Source organism: Pecten maximus, chromosome 5, assembly GCF_902652985.1.
Source record: "Pecten maximus chromosome 5, xPecMax1.1, whole genome shotgun sequence".
Taxonomy (NCBI): Eukaryota; Metazoa; Mollusca; class Bivalvia; order Pectinida; family Pectinidae; genus Pecten; species Pecten maximus.
In genome coordinates, this window is record NC_047019.1 from 38,357,212 (window position 1) to 38,377,540 (window position 20,329).

General features: G+C 41.2%; 1 protein-coding gene across 2 annotated transcripts in view; it reads right to left on the reverse strand.

Moving 5' to 3' along the window:
- LOC117327981 overlaps positions 1-20,329 on the reverse strand; it is a 44,198-nt gene that overhangs the window by 15,032 nt on the left and 8,837 nt on the right. The gene's annotated exons all lie outside the window — the stretch shown is intronic.

The window sequence follows — 20,329 nt, forward strand, 5'->3', positions numbered from 1 at the left end:
AAAACAATAGTTGTGTACATTATAAAATTGACAGGAAATAAGCCTTGTACAATGAAAATTCAATCCCAGCAGAAAGTATAATTTAACAGTGTATACACAAAATACTTCATAAAATCTATGATCCAGTGACCCTTCAGTTCCAGATTTTCTATAATGAGCTATGTCTAGTCAGTCTAATTACACACTGTATATATTGACCAGGGGTCACCAATTTCGCTTGTCCAAATTGACCGCAGGAAATTTTTTTTAAGCTTACAGTATAGTTCTAAAAGTCTAGAGAGTGTTCTTAAATGTAGAGAACTATTACAGTAATGAAATTAAGAAAGGATCACAATATACAAAACATGTATTTATACATTTGCTCCGCATTTCCCCATTGACACAATGCTAAGAGGCAGTTGCCACCATACGCCTATAACACCCAGTGCCTCAGGCTATAACACCCAGTGGGTCATGTGACATTAAAAAAGGCAGGATTTTTTTGTTTTAGTTTAGTTTTTTTCAAAGTTGACAAAAATGGTAAGACAATGTAAATATAAGTATTGAACAGTGGTTTTAATGTTGTTATAGTCGATATGGCAGCAAGATGTATGGTGGGCAAATGTAGCAGCATGGAAACCCTAACGGGTTCCCATACCATTTGCCCACCATACATCTTGTTGCCATATCGACAATAACAACATTAAAACCACTGTTCATTGCTTAAGTAAAAAGGGCTCGTTTTGTAAACGAACATTCAGTTGAAGGTTCACTCAGATTTTAGCACATTTCTACATTTTGATAGATAAGCATATTGATGAATCGCCCTCAAAATTTTTTAGAATAGAAATAATTATATGTAGAAAGTGTAATTAGCACAACTGTAATTATGAGTGATGCATTCAGCATGACTAACTCTAAAATAAGATTACCCCTAAAATATATGTACATTGACAGTATGTTATTATTTGGTTACCCCTAAAATATATGTACATTGACAGTATGTTATTATTAGGTTACCCCTAAAATATATGTACATTGACAGTATATATGTTATTATTTGGTTACCCCTAAAATATATGTACATTGACAGTATGTTATTGTTTGGTTACCTCTAAAATATATGTACATTGACAGTATGTTATTATTTGGTTACCCCTAAAATATATGTACATTGACAGTATGTTATTATTTGGTTACCCCTAAAATATATGTTCATTGACAGTATCTTATTATTTGGTTACCCCTAAAATATATGTACATTGACAGTATGTTATTATTAGGTTACCCCTAAAATATATGTACATTGACAGTATGTATTTTTGAAGTATTTCTATCTGTATAGCAAGCATGTTCTTTAACTTTATGCTAAGTGGAATAATTTTGACTTACTTACATTCCAAAAATTGATTTAAAAATGTTCAGTTCTGATAAAAAGGTAATCAAATATCAATTGATTCCAGCATTTTGCATGATTTGAGAAGGTCGTGAAATCAGATAGACATGATGGAATCAGGTGAGTCGGCAAGTCGTCAGAAATTATACTCAAAGACAGCATATCGGGATTAGCGAACAGCTGGGTGCATTCAAATGCTGCTACTGATTTCTACCACTACTCAAGTTAACATTCCGAGTGATTTAGTTTGAGGAAGCAAATCAGAGAACCAAATTCGACATTTATTGATTTCCTTTCAAAACTGAATGCAGACTTAAGGAAGTTTAGAATAACATAAATATTGCCACTTGTCATGAATAAATAGCTCTGAAATAGTGTAAAATTAATTGAATGGATTAAGAGAAAGGAAATGGAGCCTGATTATTTTTATTCCTGACACATATTTGTAACAACATTGGTAATGGTATCACCATGTTTGTGTAAATCATGCGTATCAAACACCAAGACTAATATCACTGCAATCAAACAATTCTCATATCATTCACTCAACCTCATGTATGCCTTGAAACTATCCCATCTGATTTTGCCAAAATTAACCACTCCATGCTTTCCATCATCAAATACCAATGTGTAAACCACTCCATTCCCCCACCCCCACCCCAATACAAATTGAAACGAGTCAAGGCAGTAAATCTGGAAATGAATCCATGTTCCATCAACTGATAAACCACTCCATGTTGTCCCCAAGCAGATACCACTGTAAACCACTCCATGATTTCCCCACCAGATACCACTATAAACCACTCCATGATTTCCCCACCAGACACCACTACAAACCACTCCATGATTTCCCCAACTAGATATCACTATAAACCACTCCAAAACCACTCCATGATTTCCTCACCAGACACCACTATAAACCACTCCAAAACCACTCCATGATTTCCCCACCAGACACCACTATAAACCACTCCATGATTTCCCCACCAGATACCACTATAAAACACTCCATGATTTCCCCACCAGACACCACTATAAAACACTCCATGATTTCCCCACCAGACACCACTATAAACCACTCCATGTTGTCCCCACCAGATACCACTATAAAACACTCCATGATTTCCCCACCAGACACCACTATAAACCACTCATGATTTCCCCACCAGACACCACTATAAACCACTCCATGATTTCCCCACAGATACCACTATAAAACACTCCATGATTTCCCCACCAGATACCACTATAAACCACTCCATGATTTCCCCACCAGATACCACTGTAAACCACTCCATGATTTCCCCACAGATACCACTATAAACCACTCCATGATTTCCCCACAGATACGACTATAAACCACTCCATGATTTCCCCACCAGATACCACTGTAAACCACTCCATGATTTCCCCACCAGATACCACTGTAAACCACTCCATGATTTCCCCACCAGATACCACTATAAACCACTCCATGTTGTCCCCAAGCAGATACCACTGTAAACCACTCCATGATTTCCCCACCAGATACCACTATAAACCACTCCATGATTTCCCCACCAGACACCACTATAAACCACTCCATGATTTCCCCACCAGACACCACTACAAACCACTCCATGTTGTCCCCAAGCAGATACCACTATAAACCACTCCATGATTTCCCCACAGATACCACTATAAACCACTCCATGATTTCCCCATAGATACCACTGTAAACCACTCCATGATTTCCCCACCAGACGCCACTATAAACCACTCCATGATTCCCCCAATATAAACCACTCCAAAACCACTCCATGATTTCCCCACCAGATACCACTATGAACCACTCATGATTTCCATAGATACCACTATAAACCACTCCATGATTTCCCCACCAGACACCACTATAAACCACTCCAAAACCACTCCATGATTCCCCCAATATAAACCACTCCAAAACCACTCCATGATTTCCCCACCAGATACCACTATGAACCACTCATGATTTCCATAGATACCACTATAAACCACTCATGATTTCCCCACCAGATACCACTATAAACCACTCCATGATTTCACCACCAGACACCACTACAAACCACTCCATGATTTCCCCACCAGACACCACTATAAACCACTCCATGATTCCCCCACTATAAACCACTCCAAAACCACTCCAAAACCACTCCATGATTTCCCCACCAGACACCACTATAAACCACTCCATGATTTCCCCACCTGACACCACTACAAACCACTCCATGATTTCCCCACAGACACCACTATAAACCACTCCATGATTTCCCCACCAGACATCACTATAAACCACTCCATGATTTCCCCACCAGACACCACTGTAAACCACTCCATGATTTCCCCACCAGACACCACTATAAACCACTCCATGATTTCCCCACCAGATACCACTATAAACCACTCCATGATTTCCCCACCAGATACCACTGTAAACCACTCCATGATTTCCCCACTAGACACCACTATAAACCACTCCATGATTTCCCCACCAGTTACCACTGTAAACCACTCCATGATTTCCCCAGCAAATACCACTATAAACCACTCAGGATTTCCCCACAGATACCACTATAAACCACTCCATGATTTCCCCACCAGACACCACTATAAACCACTCCATGATTTCCCCACCAGACACCACTCTAAATCACTCCAAAACCACTCCATGATTTCCCCACCAGATACCACTATAAACCACTCCATGTTGTCCCCAAGCAGATACCACTGTAAACCACTCCATGATTTCCCCACCAGATACCACTATAAACCACTCCATGATTTCCCCACCAGACACCACTATAAACCACTCCATGATTTCCCCACCAGACACCACTATAAACCACTCCATGATTTCCCCACCAGACACCACTATAAACCAATCCATGTTGTCCCCAAGCAGATACCACTATAAACCACTCCATGATTTCCCCACAGATACCACTATAAACCACTCCATGATTTCCCCATAGATACCACTGTAAACCACTCCATGATTTCCCCACCAGACGCCACTATAAACCACTCCAAAACCACAACATGATTCCCCCAATATAAACCACTCCAAAACCACTCCATGATTTCCCCACCAGATACCACTATGAACCACTCATGATTTCCATAGATACCACTATAAACCACTCCATGATTTCCCCACCAGACACCACTATAAACCACTCCAAAACCACTCCATGATTCCCCCAATATAAACCACTCCAAAACCACTCCATGATTTCCCCACCAGATACCACTATGAACCACTCATGATTTCCATAGATACCACTATAAACCACTCATGATTTCCCCACCAGATACCACTATAAACTACTCCATGATTTCACCACCAGACACCACTACAAACCACTCCATGATTTCCCCACCAGACACCTCTATAAACCACTCCATGATTCCCCCACTATAAACCACTCCAAAACCACTCCATGATTTCCCCACCAGACACCACTATAAACCACTCCATGATTTCCCCACCAGACACCACTACAAACCACTCCATGATTTCCCCACAGACACCACTATAAACCACTCTATGATTTCCCCACCAGACATCACTATAAACCACTCCATGATTTCCCCACCAGATACCACTGTAAACCACTCCATGTTGTCCCCAAGCAGATACCACTATAAACCACTCCATGATTTCCCCACCAGACACCACTATAAACCACGTCATGATTTCCCCACCAGATACCACTATAAACCACTCCATGATTTCCCCACCAGACACCACTATAAAACACTCCATGATTTCCCCACCAAATACCACTATAAACCACTCCATGATTTCCCCACAGATACCACTATAAACCCACTAGACACCACTATAAACCACTCCATGATTTCCCCACCAGATACCACTATAAACCACTCCATGATTTCCCCACAGATACCACTACAAACCACTCCATGATTTCCCCACCAGATACCACTATAAGCCACTCATGATTTCCCCACCAGACACCACTATAAACCACTCCATGATTTCCCCACCAGACACCACTATAAACCACTCCATGATTTCCCCACCAGACACCACTATAAACCACTCCATGATTTCCCCACCAGACACCACTATAAACCACTCCATGATTTCCCCACCAGACACCACTATAAACCACTCCATGATTTCCCCACAGATACCACTATAAACCACTCCATGATTTCCCCACCAGACACCACTATAAACCACTCCATGATTTCCCCACCAGACACCACTCTAAATCACTCAAAAACCACTCCATGATTTCCCCACCAGATACCACTATAAACCACGCCATGATTTCCCCACAGACACCACTATAAACCACTCCATGATTTCCCCACCAGACACCACTATAAACCACGTCATGATTTCCCAACCAGATACCACTATAAACCACTCCATGATTTCCCCACCAGACACCACTATAAACCACTCCATGATTTCCCCACCAGACACCACTATAAACCACTCCATGATTTCCCCACCAGATACCACTATAAACCACTCCATGATTTCCCCACAGATACCACTGTAAACCACTCATGATTTCCCCACTAGACACCACTATAAACCACTCCATGATTTCCCCACCAGACACCACTATAAACCACTCCATGATTTCCCCACCAGATACCACTATAAACCACTCCATGATTTCCCCAACCACTTTAAATGACAGCATGATCCCCCACCAAATAGGAAACCATTGCATGTCTTTCTATCAAAGATACCATGAACAATTGAACTGAATTAGAAATAATACCACGGCTTCAAGACAAGGCTTACAAATAGAACTGTACAATTGTTCTTTGATTGTATATAATACTGATGATGGCTTCCAACTCCTTACTGCTTCCCATTTAAGGAAGAGAGTATGAGTCTAACTTTATTGACTTCAGTATGTCTCTATTAGGGGATAACACATTTCGCAATTCGATTGATGCTTAACAAAAAAGCTATTACCAGGGAAAGAATTAGGAAATGAAAAGGTAGGGAGGGGAAGATAAACTTAACATCAGGACCATTTATACTACAATAATGTAGCAGATATATTTTAGTCACTAGCTGTCACCTGGTAAATATATATTTATACTAGTATATATATATATATAGCAAAGGGTTCTAACTACAGTTTAACATACAGTGGGTAAAATAGATAGATTGGGGTGAGCGAACTCTTCTGTGTCTGTGTACTAACACACATCTATTGCTAGGTAACCACTAATGTCAACAGAGTGCAGTACCTCATACAATTCTTCCCTCGTCCCTTATAAAACAATTACTGTCACAGAATATTTGTGTAAGGCCATGCATTACCCATTACAGCACTGACTTGGATACAGAATTCCAAGAAAAACAGATTAGATTCAAACTAATGTTTCATAAAATGCTTCTCAAAGTGACTTTACTGTACCACAGACATGGTGGAACCTTGTGGTTCCTGTAGCATGTTGTGTTGGGTTTAATTTGACAATCTATTCAAACTTGGATGGATCTACTTGAAACTGCATCAAACTTTCAAGTGAAAAGTATGGTACACTTCCAATCAAACTTTTTCATCTACCTGGTAATAAAATGTTAACTATAATAAGAATAACTGATGGATACTAAAAATAAAAACCCCAAAACCACAAATCAAATCTACCTGTTATTCCATTCCTCTTCTGATTCTAATGTATCAATTCAATTAACACACTACAATGGGTGGTAACTTACACCCACACTACAATGGGTGGTAACTTACACCCACACTACAATGGGTGGTAACTTACACCCACACTACAATGGGCGGTAACTTACACCCACACTACAATGGGCGGTAACTTACACCCACACTACAATGGGCGGTAACTTACACCCACACTACAATGGGTGGTAACTTACACCTACACTACAATGGGTGGTAACTTACACCCACACTACAATGGGTGGTAACTTACACCCACACTACAATGGGTACTGCTAGTCGATATGAACCAGATGGAATGTTCCAGTTTTATACAAAGGTCAAGAAAGTACCTAAAATGCATTTGGACATAATATTGGTGTGTAATCAGTAAACAGTACTAAATCGAGTTAAAGAAGAGAATCTCTACTCAAGTTGGACATGCTCACTAAGAGGTTCCAAAGACATGCTACTGATTTGATAACTGTATGGGAAGGGGATAGTAAATTAAGTTTGATGTGTCCAAACTCCCAGCAGTGTTGCCTACACTGATGACCATTCAGGAAGGAATCAATGATAACACATTATATGATAACATACTATTTAACAACACACTATATGACAAGAGGCCCAAAGGGCCTGCATCACTCATGTGGATGTTTCAGTAATTATGGAAAAATATTTTAAGTTACATTTCAAAAATTTTTCTACCTTAATTGCTGCATCTTCCAACCATGGTTTAAAGTTTGTTTGTTTGTTTTTTTTCTATTTTGCAACCTTCCCCTTTTAGGCCCCCTCTCTCCAGCTCTAAGGGACCCATACCCTACATTAGATCCCCTTAGCCCAAATATGCTTCTGGCTAAATTTCATCAAAATCCATTTAGTCATTTAGGACAAGTAGGGATTTTAACGATTTACTCCAATTTCCCCTATCGGGCCCTGCCCCTCTGGCCCTTTGGGGGTCAGACTTTTCATTAATATAGCCATATATAGTTTATGACTAATAGCGATTTAAAGCAAATGTTGATGCACGACGGACGGACAGACAGATGCCGCACCATGGCATAAGCTCATGAGCTTAATAACACACTATACAATAACACACTATATAATAACATGTTATTTGACAACACACTATATAATTCTCCTAGAGTGATTTGTACAGCATTAAAGAGAACAGATGACAGGGAATAGACTGCTGTCTACAAGGACCAAAATGAATGTTGCTGGGCTATAACCATGGCTGACAATTTTACATGTCGATGACACTCAATTACTGTCCAAAATCCCTCGTGATAAAGTTCAGGAGCTGGAAAATTATTTCGCTCATTTTTCACTTTGCTAGTGATGGCTTTGGGTTAAGTCATATGATGAAAGGTCTCCCAGGTTTATTCATGGCTGAATCTCACAGTATACCTAAAGTTGATCGATTGATTTCTTCCTGAATGGTCATCAGTGTATGGAACACTGCTGGGAGTTTGGACACATCAAACTTAATTTACTATCCCCTTCCAGTACAGTTATCAAATCAGTAGCATGTCTTTGGAACCTCTTAGTGAGCATGTCCAACTTGAGTAGAGATTCTCTTCTTTAACTCGATAAGCTGGATCTGTAGAACTTCCACAGGAGAGCAGTTATTATATAGTTTTGTATACATGCATTGTTCTCGGTATACAAACAAGACTTTACTAATATGGCCCGATTGCATCCAACTTTAATTACAGAAACAGCAATAAGTTTCTGAGGCATAAAAACTAGGTCACAGTGATCAAATTTAATGTCATATATACAGGTATTGTTGATATCATGACAATACAACATGTCTACACCGCAATAGTGCCATCTACCTTGATACTATGGCTGATCAAGCTGCCATCACAGTAATTGTAGCAATAACTGTATTCAACCAACTACATTATAAAGTTTTGTATGCAGAATAAATAAGTCCCTTTTTCCCTGAAATTTTTAGCTAGTAGGCAAAACATATCTGTAACACAAGAATTACACATGATCATATAGTCCTGTCCAGCTTTGTCACTTTAGTAAGTTTTAAGCAGACTCCAAAATTCACAAAACAAGAGGCCCATGGGGCCTGTATCGCTCACCTGGTTGGATTAGACCAAATGTTGAAATAATGTTCATATTCAAGTTGTTTTATTTGTAAAATTCTAACAATGCTATATATGGTTATAGTGTGGGAATCCCAACTGCTTTAAAGATTAATGAAGTCCAGACTCTCTAAGGTCTGAAAGACCTCAAGAATTGTTTATAGAACATGCATTCATCACTTTATGACTAGTAGCGATTTCAAGGAATTACCTCTATTTCACCTATTGGGCCCGCCCCTTTGGCCATTCCGGGGTCAGAGTCACCATTTATGCAAAATCTGTTCCCCTGTTTCTGACCAAATTTGGTTCAAATCCATTCATAACTTGATGGCTAGTAGCAATTCAAAGGAATTACCTCTATTTCCCCCACTGGGCCCATCCCTTTTGGCCCCTTTAGGGTCAGAGCCACCATTTATGCAAAATCTGTTCCCCTTCCCCCAAGGATGTTTCTGACCAAATTGGGTTCAAATCCCTTCACAACTTTATGACTAGTAGAGATTTAGAGGAATTACCTCTATTTCCCATATTTGGCAACGCCCCTTTGGCCCCTCGGGGGTCAGAATCACCATTTATGCAAAATCTGTTCCCCTTTCCCCAAGGATGTTTCTGACCAAATTGGGTTGAAATCCATTCATAACTTTATGACTAGTAGTGATTTAAAGGAATTATCTCTATTACCCCTATTGGGCCCCGCCCCTTTAGTCCCTTTGGGGTCAGAGCCACCATTTATGCAAAATCTGTTCCCCTTCCCCCAAAGATATCTCTGACCAACTTGGGTTCAAATCCATTCATAACTTTATGACAAGTAGCGATTTAAAGGAATTACCTTAATTTCCCCTATTGGGCCCCGCCCTTTTGGCCCCTCGGGGGTCAGAGCCACCATTTATGCAAAATCTGTTCCCCTTCCCCCAAGAATGTTTCTGACCAAATTGGGTTGAAATCCATTCATAACTTTATGACTAGTAGCGATTTGAAGGAATTACCTCTATTTCCCCATTAGGCCCTGCCCCTTTGGCCCCTTGGGGGTCAGAGCCACCATTTATGCAAAATCTTTTCCCCCTTCCCCCAAGGATGTTTCTGACCAAATTGGGTTCAAATCCATTCATAACTTTATGACTAGTAGAGATTTAGAGGAATTACCTCTATTTCCCATATTTGGCCCCGCCCCTTTGGCCCCTCGGGGGTCAGAATCACCATTTATGCAAAATCTATTCCCCTTCCCCCAAGGATGTTTCTGACCAAATTGGGTTCAAATCCATTCATAACTTTATGACTAGTAGTGATTTAAAGGAATTACCTTAATTTCCCCTATTGGGCCCCGCCCCTTTGGCCCCTCGGGGGTCAGAGCCACCATTTATGCAAAATCTGTTCCCCTTTTCCCAAGGAGGTTTCTGACCAAATTGGGTTCAAATCCATTCATAACTTTATGACAAGTAGAGATTTAGAGGAATTACCTCTATTTCCCATATTTGGCCCCGCCCCTTTGGCCCCTCGGGGGTCAGAATCACCATTTATGCAAAATCTGTTCCCCTTTCCCCAAGGATGTTTCTGACCAAATTGGGTTCAAATCCATTCATAACTTTATGACTAGTAGCGATTTAAAGGAATTACCTCTATTTCCCCTATTGGGCCCCGCCCCTTTGGCCCCTCAGGGGTCAGAGTCACCATTTATGCAAAATCTGTTCCCATTCTGCCAAGGATGTTTCTGGCCAAATTTGGTCAAAATCCAATAAGAACTTTATGACTAGTAGCGATTTGAAGCAAATGTTGACGGACGGACGGACGGACGACGGACGACGGACGGTGCGCCATGGCATAAGCTCACCGGACCTTCGGTCCAGGTGAGCTAAAAATCAGTATTCCCCCCCCCCCCCCCCCCCCCCCAAAAAAAAAAAAAACCCAACCAGATAGTATGAAAGCACCCTGTATACATTATAGACATATGTGTAAATATTGGTGCACTGCAAAACTAATATTAAATTTCGCAAAAATCACTAATTCTCAAATTATGTAATTGTCCCCCAAACATCATTCTTTCTGAATAGCATGAATTCAATTCAATTTGACAATAAACTAATTTGTAAATAAATGAGAGAAACAATTAAGATTTTACATTAATTTCTCAAAATCTTGGGGTTTTAATCCAAAAATACAGCAAATAATTTTAATTCCTGTAATCTGTAGGGTGTGTTGAGATGTCCACTACGAGATCTCAATATTTACCATGTTTGGTTAATGTTGGACTTCAGATTTTTGAACAATGGATCTAAACACAAAACTTTAAAGTGAAATGTTGATGATGATGCCATTGCCATTTGTAAACATGTAGTATGTAACACCTAGTCTCACTTTGTGACTTTGTCGTAGGTGAGACAAAATAATTTGCTGATGTAATACAGATCTAGACATTAACACTGCTGATTCTGTCTATAAAGTATTTAATATCAATAAGTAAACTCCAGGTACAATGTATGTGCTATATGCACAATTTTTATTTCAGGTTTAGAGGATACGAAAAAAGATAAATCACAGTTTGATCAAGTACCACTCTGATGAGATCAACATTAAACACCTCCCCACCACGACAAGAGTAGGGAGTTATACCACGATGATAACCCCACCACGACAAGAGTAGGGAGTTATACCACGATGATAACTCCATCACAACAAGAGTAGGGAGTTATACCACGATGATAACCCCACCACGACAAGAGTAGGGAGTTATACCACGATGATAACCCCACCACGACATGAGTAGGGAGTTATACCACGATGATAACCCCACCACAACAAGAGTAGGGAGTTATACCACGATGATAACCCCACCACAACAAGAGTAGGGAGTTATACCACGATGATAACCCCATCACAACATGAGTAGGTAGTTATACCACGATGATAACCCCACCACGACAAGAGTAGGGAGTTATACCACGATGATAACCCCACCACGACAAGAGTAGGGAGTTATACCACGATGATAACCCCATCACAACATGAGTAGGTAGTTATACCACGATGATAACCCCACCACGACAAGAGTAGGGAGTTATACCACGATGATAACCCCACCACGACAAGAGTAGGGAGTTATACCACGATGATAACCCCACCACGACAAGAGTAGGGAGTTATACCACGATGATAACCCCACCACAACAAGAGTAGGGAGTTATACCACGATGATAACCCCACCACAACAAGAGTAGGGAGTTATACCACGATGATAACCCCACCACGACAAGAGTAGGGAGTTATACCACGATGATAACCCTACCACAACAAGAGTAGGGAGTTATACCACGATGATAACCCCACCACAACAAGAGTAGGGAGTTATACCACGATGATAACCCCTCCACTACAAGAGTAGGGAGTTATACCACGATGATAACCCCACCACAACAAGAGTAGGGAGTTATACCACGATGATAACCCCACCACGACAAGAGTAGGGAGTTATACCACGATGATAACCCCACCACAACAAAAGTAGGGAGTTATACCACGATGATAACCCCACCACGACAAGAGTAGGGAGTTATACCACGATGATAACCCCACCACGACAAGAGTAGGGAGTTATACCACGATGATAACCCCACTACAACAAGAGTAGGGAGTTATACCACGATGATAACCCCACCACGACAAGAGTAGGGAGTTATACCACGATGATAACCCCACCACAACAAGAGTAGGGAGTTATACCACGATGATAACCCCACCACAACAAGAGTAGGGAGTTATACCACGATGATAACCCCACCACAACAAGAGTAGGGAGTTATACCACGATGATAACCCCACCACGACAAGAGTAGGGAGTTATACCACGATGATAACCCCACCACGACAAGAGTAGGGAGTTATACCACGATGATAACCCAACCACAACAAGAGTAGGGAGTTATACCACGATGATAACCCCTCCACGACAAGAGTAGGGAGTTATACCACGATGATAACCCCACCACGACAAGAGTAGGGAGTTATACTACGATGATAACCCCACCACGACAAGAGTAGGGAGTTATACCACGTTGATAACCCCACCACGACAAGAGTAGGGAGTTATACCACGATGATAACCCCACCACGACAAGAGTAGGGAGTTATACCACGATGATAACTTCACCACAACAAGAGTAGGGAGTTATACCACGATGATAACCCCACCACAACAAGAGTAGGGAGTTATACCACGATGATAACCCCACCACGACAAGAGTAGGGAGTTATACCACGATGATAACCCAACCACAACAAGAGTAGGGAGTTATACCACGATGATAACCCCTCCACGACAAGAGTAGGGAGTTATACCACGATGATAACCCCACCACAACAAGAGTAGGGAGTTATACCACGATGATAACCCCACCACGACAAGAGTAGGGAGTTATACCACGATGATAACCCCACCACGACAAGAGTAGGGAGTTATACTACGATGATAACCCCACCACGACAAGAGTAGGGAGTTATACCACGATGATAACCCCACCACGACAAGAGTAGGGAGTTATACCACGATGATAACCCCACCACGACAAGAGTAGGGAGTTATACCACGATGATAACCCCACCACAACAAGAGTAGGGAGTTATACCACGATGATAACCCCACCACAACAAGAGTAGGGAGTTATACCACGATGATAACCCCACCACTACAAGAGTAGGGAGTTATACCACGATGATAACCCCACCACAACAAGAGTAGGGAGTTATACCACGATGATAACCCCACCACGACAAGAGTAGGGAGTTATACCATGATGATAACCCCACCACCACAACAGTAGGGAGTTATACCACTATGATAACCCCACCACGACAAGAGTAGGGAGTTATACCATGATGATAACCCCACCACGACAAGAGTAGGGAGTTATACCACGATGATAACCCCACCACGACAAGAGTAGGGAGCTATACCACGATGATAACCCCACCACGACAAGAGTAGGGAGTTATACCACGATGATAACCCCACCGCGACAAGAGTAGGGAGTTATACCACGATGATAACCCCACCACGACAAGAGTAGGGAGTTATACCACGATGATAACCCCACCACGACAAGAGTAGGGAGTTATACCACGATGATAACCCCACCACAACAAGAGTAGGGAGTTATACCACGATGATAACCCCACCACGACAAGAGTAGGGAGTTATACCACGATGATAACCCCACCACGACAAGAGTAGGGAGTTATACCACGATGATAACCCCACCACAACAAGAGTAGGGAGTTATACCACGATGATAACCCCACCACAACAAGAGTAGGGAGTTATACCACGATGATAACCTAAGAAAGCCATTGATGGATACATCACAGATCAGTCCAAACATCAGCATTCAAATGGTGCCAACAGTTTCTATACTGCCAATCTTTCAGCAAACTCTAGGGTTGTAATTCAACACTGATCCTTTTTTTAAACAAGACATCTATCACCTCTTATAAAAGTATTAGAAAACAATTAGGCATTACAAAATCTAACTGTGAATGGATTCCAGGTGATTTTTGGTAATACTTCACAGAACAGTTTATATCTAAGTGTCCAATGTTTGGCATGGATTCAATGCATGCATATGCACTCCAAATAAAAATTTGAATTGATAAGAAATTAAAAATATCATATAAAAACTAACTTTTTATTCTGTAAGGATATTGATAATTATGAGAAAAAGATCTAACAATATCACATCCAAGTTTTAAGAAAATAAACATGAAATTTGAGACCCATATCATAAAGAATTAGCTGTTGATGTTACTGAAGCATTAAACCTGTCCAGGAGACGAAGCCAGACAAGGTTATGGAGTACTTGAGAGTTTTATCTAGTCCCGATACCATGGGTATGACACCACATAAAAACCTCACTTTTTAGCTGATGCCTGCCAACTCAGTAACATGGAATGATACTTTACACAGCTGAAAGCTCTCCATCACTATCGGGAGATTGATGAATCATCAGTGTGAGATGATGACCCACCATTTACCACCAACAATGATATGATGCCATTTTGGTACCTTACATGTCACCTCATTCTATTAATCACCTAAAGAGCAGCAATATTGACAATAAAAACATCTGACAACCATTCAAATGTTAATTTTTGATATGGCATAACAAAGCTTTATATATATATATTGGTTTCCTGGGAGACATGGTCAAGCCTTGTTGAAATGAGACATGGTCAAGCCTTGTTGTACATGAACAGTCACTATAGGGCCATGAAATGAGATATGGTTAAGCCTTGTTGAAATGAAACATGGTCAAGCCTTGTTGTACATTGACAGTCGCTAGATCCATGAAATGAGACATGGTCAAGCCTTGTTGTACATGGACAGTCACTAGGGCCATGAAATGAGACATGGTCAAGCCTTGTTGTACATGGACAGTCACTATAGGGCTATGAAATGAGACATGGTCAAGCCTTGTTGAAATGAGACATGGTCAAGACTTGTTGAAATGAAACATGGTCAAGCCTTGTTGTACATGGACAGTCACTAGGGCCATGAAATGAGACATGGTCAAGCCTGGTTGTACATGGACAGTCACTAGGGCCATGAAATGAGACATGGTCAAGCCTTGTTGTACATGAACAGTCACTATATGGCCATGAAATGAGACATGTTCAAGCCTTGTCGTACTTTGACAGTCAGTAGGGCCATGAAATGAGACATGGTCAAGCCTGGTTGTACATGGACAGTCACTAGATCCATGAAATAAGACTCAAGCTTTGTTTGTACTTTGACAGTCAGTAGGGCCATGGAATTAAACCATGTTCTTATGCTCTTTCTTATAGCAGGTTTGATAATAATAACTCAACTCACAGGGGTATACACTCGACTCAACCCCAAAACCACTGAATTCCTAATTCTTTCCTACAGATTAATTAAATTAAATTTTGACCTGGATTTCCCCTTCTTGTTATGATATATGGGTCGCTGTAGTTTCCCTCTACAGATGTCTATGATAAAATTACAATGTAGAGGCACTGGCCAATTTACTGTACCAGCCACCTAGTACAGGCAAAGTACATCATATCAAGGCTGATTACACTATCTCTACCACAAATTATTTCCACTTTAAACAGTTACAATATATTAATCAGGTCTCCTCCTAGATGAATTTCCCACAATATGTGAAGCAGCCTAGGCAGAAACAGGGTAATCTAATAAATGAGACGACATATAAATCAGAAAAGAGCTTTTTCATTCTGAGCCTAAGTGGCCATGACACACTCATCTGGGTGATGAGTTGATGAATACTTTCCACTGCTACAGATCAGATATCATCCACTTAGTTAAACACTACCAATCTGCTGTTATTATTCTAGACACTTTATTCTTCAACTAGTGAAACAATTTTTTTTCATGGCCATCGCTAATTCCATTATCTGTTATCTGGCCAACATTAATCCCATTGTGTTTTCTGGTGACCACTAATCCCATTCTTTCCATCATTAATCCCATAATCTGTTATGTGGTGCTCACTAATCCCATCCTCTGTTATCCACCACTGATACCATTGTTTTCTATCTGGCCACCACTAATCCCATCCTCTGCTATCTGGTCATCACAATAATCCCACTGTGTTTTCTGGCCTTCACTAATCCCTTCTCTGTCATCTGGCCACCACTAATCCCATTACATTGTATGTGTTATGTGGTTCCCTTTAATCCCATTCTCTATCATCAGGCCACCACTAATCTCATTGTGTTATCTGGCCACCACTTATCTCATCCTCTGTTATCTGGCCACCACTAATCCCATCCTCTGTTATCTGGCCACCACTAATCTCATTGTGTTATCTGGCCACCACTAATCCTATCTGTTATCTGGCCACCACTAATCCTATCCTCTGTTATCTGGCCACCACTAATCCTATCCTCTGTTATCTGGCCACCACTAATCCCATCCTCTGTTATCTGGCCACCACTAATCTCATTGTGTTATCTGGCCACTACTAATCCCATTCTTTGTTATCTGGCCACCACTAATCCGATTGTGTTATCTGGCCACCACTAATCCCATTGTGTTATCTGGCCACCACTAATCCCATTGTGTTATCTGGCCATCATTAATCCCCTCCTCTGTTATCTGGCCACCACTAATCCCATTCGTTGCTATCTGGCAACCACTTATCTCATCCTCTATTATCATTCCACCACTAATCTCATCCTCTATTATCATTCCACCATTAATCTCATCCTCAATTATATGGCCACCACTAATCCCATTGTGTTATCTGGCCACCACTAATCCCATTGTGTTATCTGGCCACCACTAATCCCATTTTCTGTTATCTTAAGACCACTAATCAAATTATCTTCTCTTCACAAACTAACGACAAGTAAAGAAGTACCCCTGTCTAATCAGAGTGTTTACATTGAATTTTCAGTATTCTTGAGGCTACTAGTCATTCTAAGATGTTTGTAAACATGGCTGTCTGTACCTCCTGGGTAGGTTGTGGTGTATGTGGTAACAAAGCTGTAGGCTACACTTGGGTTAAACTTACTGGTAATGTATCTAAACCTCAGTCTATCAGGAAGCGGTTATGACATTTTTTAATGTTTGCTGCTAGAACACGTTTGGCATATCCATTTCAAAACCACATATCATACCCTGAAAACTGAGTGTAGTTCAGATGTATATGTTTTGAAAATATTATCTAATGTCTTTTTACATGGCCGGCCACCACTAATCCCATTGTGTTATCTGGCCACCACTAATCCCATTATGTTATCTGGCCACCACTAATCTCATTGTGTTATCTGGCCATCACTAATCCCATTCGTTGTTATCTGGCCACCACTAATCCGATTGTGTTATCTGGCCACCACTAATCCCATTGTGTTATCTGGCCACCACTAATCCCATTGCGTTATCTGGCTACCACTTATCCCGTTTGATGTTATCTGGCCACCACTTACCACATTGTGTTATCTGGCAACCACTAACCACATTGTGTTATCTGGCCACCGCTAATCCTATACTCTGTTATCTGGCCACCAATTATCCCATTGTGTTATCTGGCCACCACTAATCCCATCCTCTGTTATCTGACCACCACTTATCCCATTCTGTGTTATCTGACCACCACTAATCCCATTGTGTTATCTGGCCACCACTAATCCCATTGCGTTATCTGGCCACCACTTATCCCATTTGATGTTATCTGGCCACCACTTACCACATTGTGTTATCTGGCAACCACTAACCACATTGTGTTATCTGGCCACCGCTAATCCTATACTCTGTTATCTGGCCACCAATTATCCCATTGTGTTATCTGGCCATCACTAATCCCATCCTCTGTTATCTGACCACCACTTATCCTATACTCTGTTATCTAGCCATCACTAATCCCATTGCGTTATCTGGCCATCACTAATCCCATTGCCTTATCCGGTCACCACTAATCCCATTATGTCATCTGGCCAATACTAATCCAATTCATTGCTATCTGGCCACCACTAATCCCATTGTGTTATCTGGCCACCACTAATCCAATCCTCTGTTATCTGGCCATCACTAATCCCATTCTCTGTTATCTGACCACCACTTATCCCATTGTGTTATCTGGCCACCACTTATCCTATACTCTGTTATCTAGCCATCACTAATCCCATTGCGTTATCCGGTCACCACTAATCCCATTATGTTATCTGGCCAATACTAATCCAATGCATTGCTATCTGGCCACCACTAATCCCATTGTGTTATAAGGCCACCACTAATCCCATTGTGTTATCTGGCCACCACTAATCCCATTCTCTGTTATTTGGCCACCACTTATCCCATTCTCTGTTATCTGGTCACCACTGATCCCATTGTGTTATCTGGCCACCACTAATCCCATTGTGTTATATGGCCACCACTAATCCCATTCTCTGTTATCTGGCCATCACTAATCCCATTCTCTGTTATCTGGCCACCACTAATCCCATTGTGTTATCTGGCCACCACTAATCCCATTGTGTTATATGGCCACCACTAATCCCATTGTGTTATATGGCCATCACTAATCCCATTCTCTGTTATCAAGCCATCACTAATCCCATTCTCTGTTATCTGGCCACCACTAATCCCATTGTGTTATCTGGCCACCACTAATCCCATTGTGTTATATGGCCACCACTAATCCCATTGTGTTATATGGCCACCACTAATCCCATTCTCTGTTATCAAGCCATCACTAATCCCATTCTCTGTTATCTGGCCACCACTTATCCTATACTCTGTTATCTAGCCATCACTAATCCCATTGTGTTATCTGGCCACCACTAATCCCATTGTGTTATCTGGCCACCACTAATCCCATTCTCTGTTATCAAGCCATCACTAATCCCATTCTCTGTTATCTGGTCACCACTAATCCCATTGTGTTATCTGGCCACCACTAATCTCATTGTGTTATCTGGCCATCACTAATCCCATTCTCTGTTAATTGGTCACCACTAATCCCATTGTGTTATCTGGCCACCACTAATCTCATTGTGTTATCTGGCCATCACTAATCCCATTCTCTGTTAATTGGTCACCACTAATCCCATTGTGTTATCTGGCCACCACTAATCCCATTCTCTGTTATCAAGCCATCACTAATCCCATTCTCTGTTATCTGGTCACCACTAATCCCATTGTGTTATCTGGCCACCACTAATCTCATTGTGTTATCTGGCCATCACTAATCCCATTCTCTGTTAATTGGTCACCACTAATCCCATTGTGTTATCTGGCCACCACTAATCCCATTGTGTTATCTGGCCACCACTAATCCCATTGTGTTATCTGGCCACCACTAATCCCATTGTGTTATCTGGCCACCACTAATCCCATTGTGTTATCTGGCCACCACTAATCCCATTCTCTGTTATCAAGCCATCACTGATCCTATACTTTGTTATATGGCCACCACTAATCCCATTGTGTTATCTGGCCACCACTAATCCCATTCTCTGTTATTTGGTCACCACTAATCCCATTGTGTTACATGTATCTGGCCACCACTAATCCCATTGTGTTATCTGGCCACCACTAATCCCATTGTGTTATCTGGCCACCACTAATTCCATTGTGTTATCTGGCCATCACCGATCCCATTCTCTGTTATTTGGCCACCACTAATCCCGTT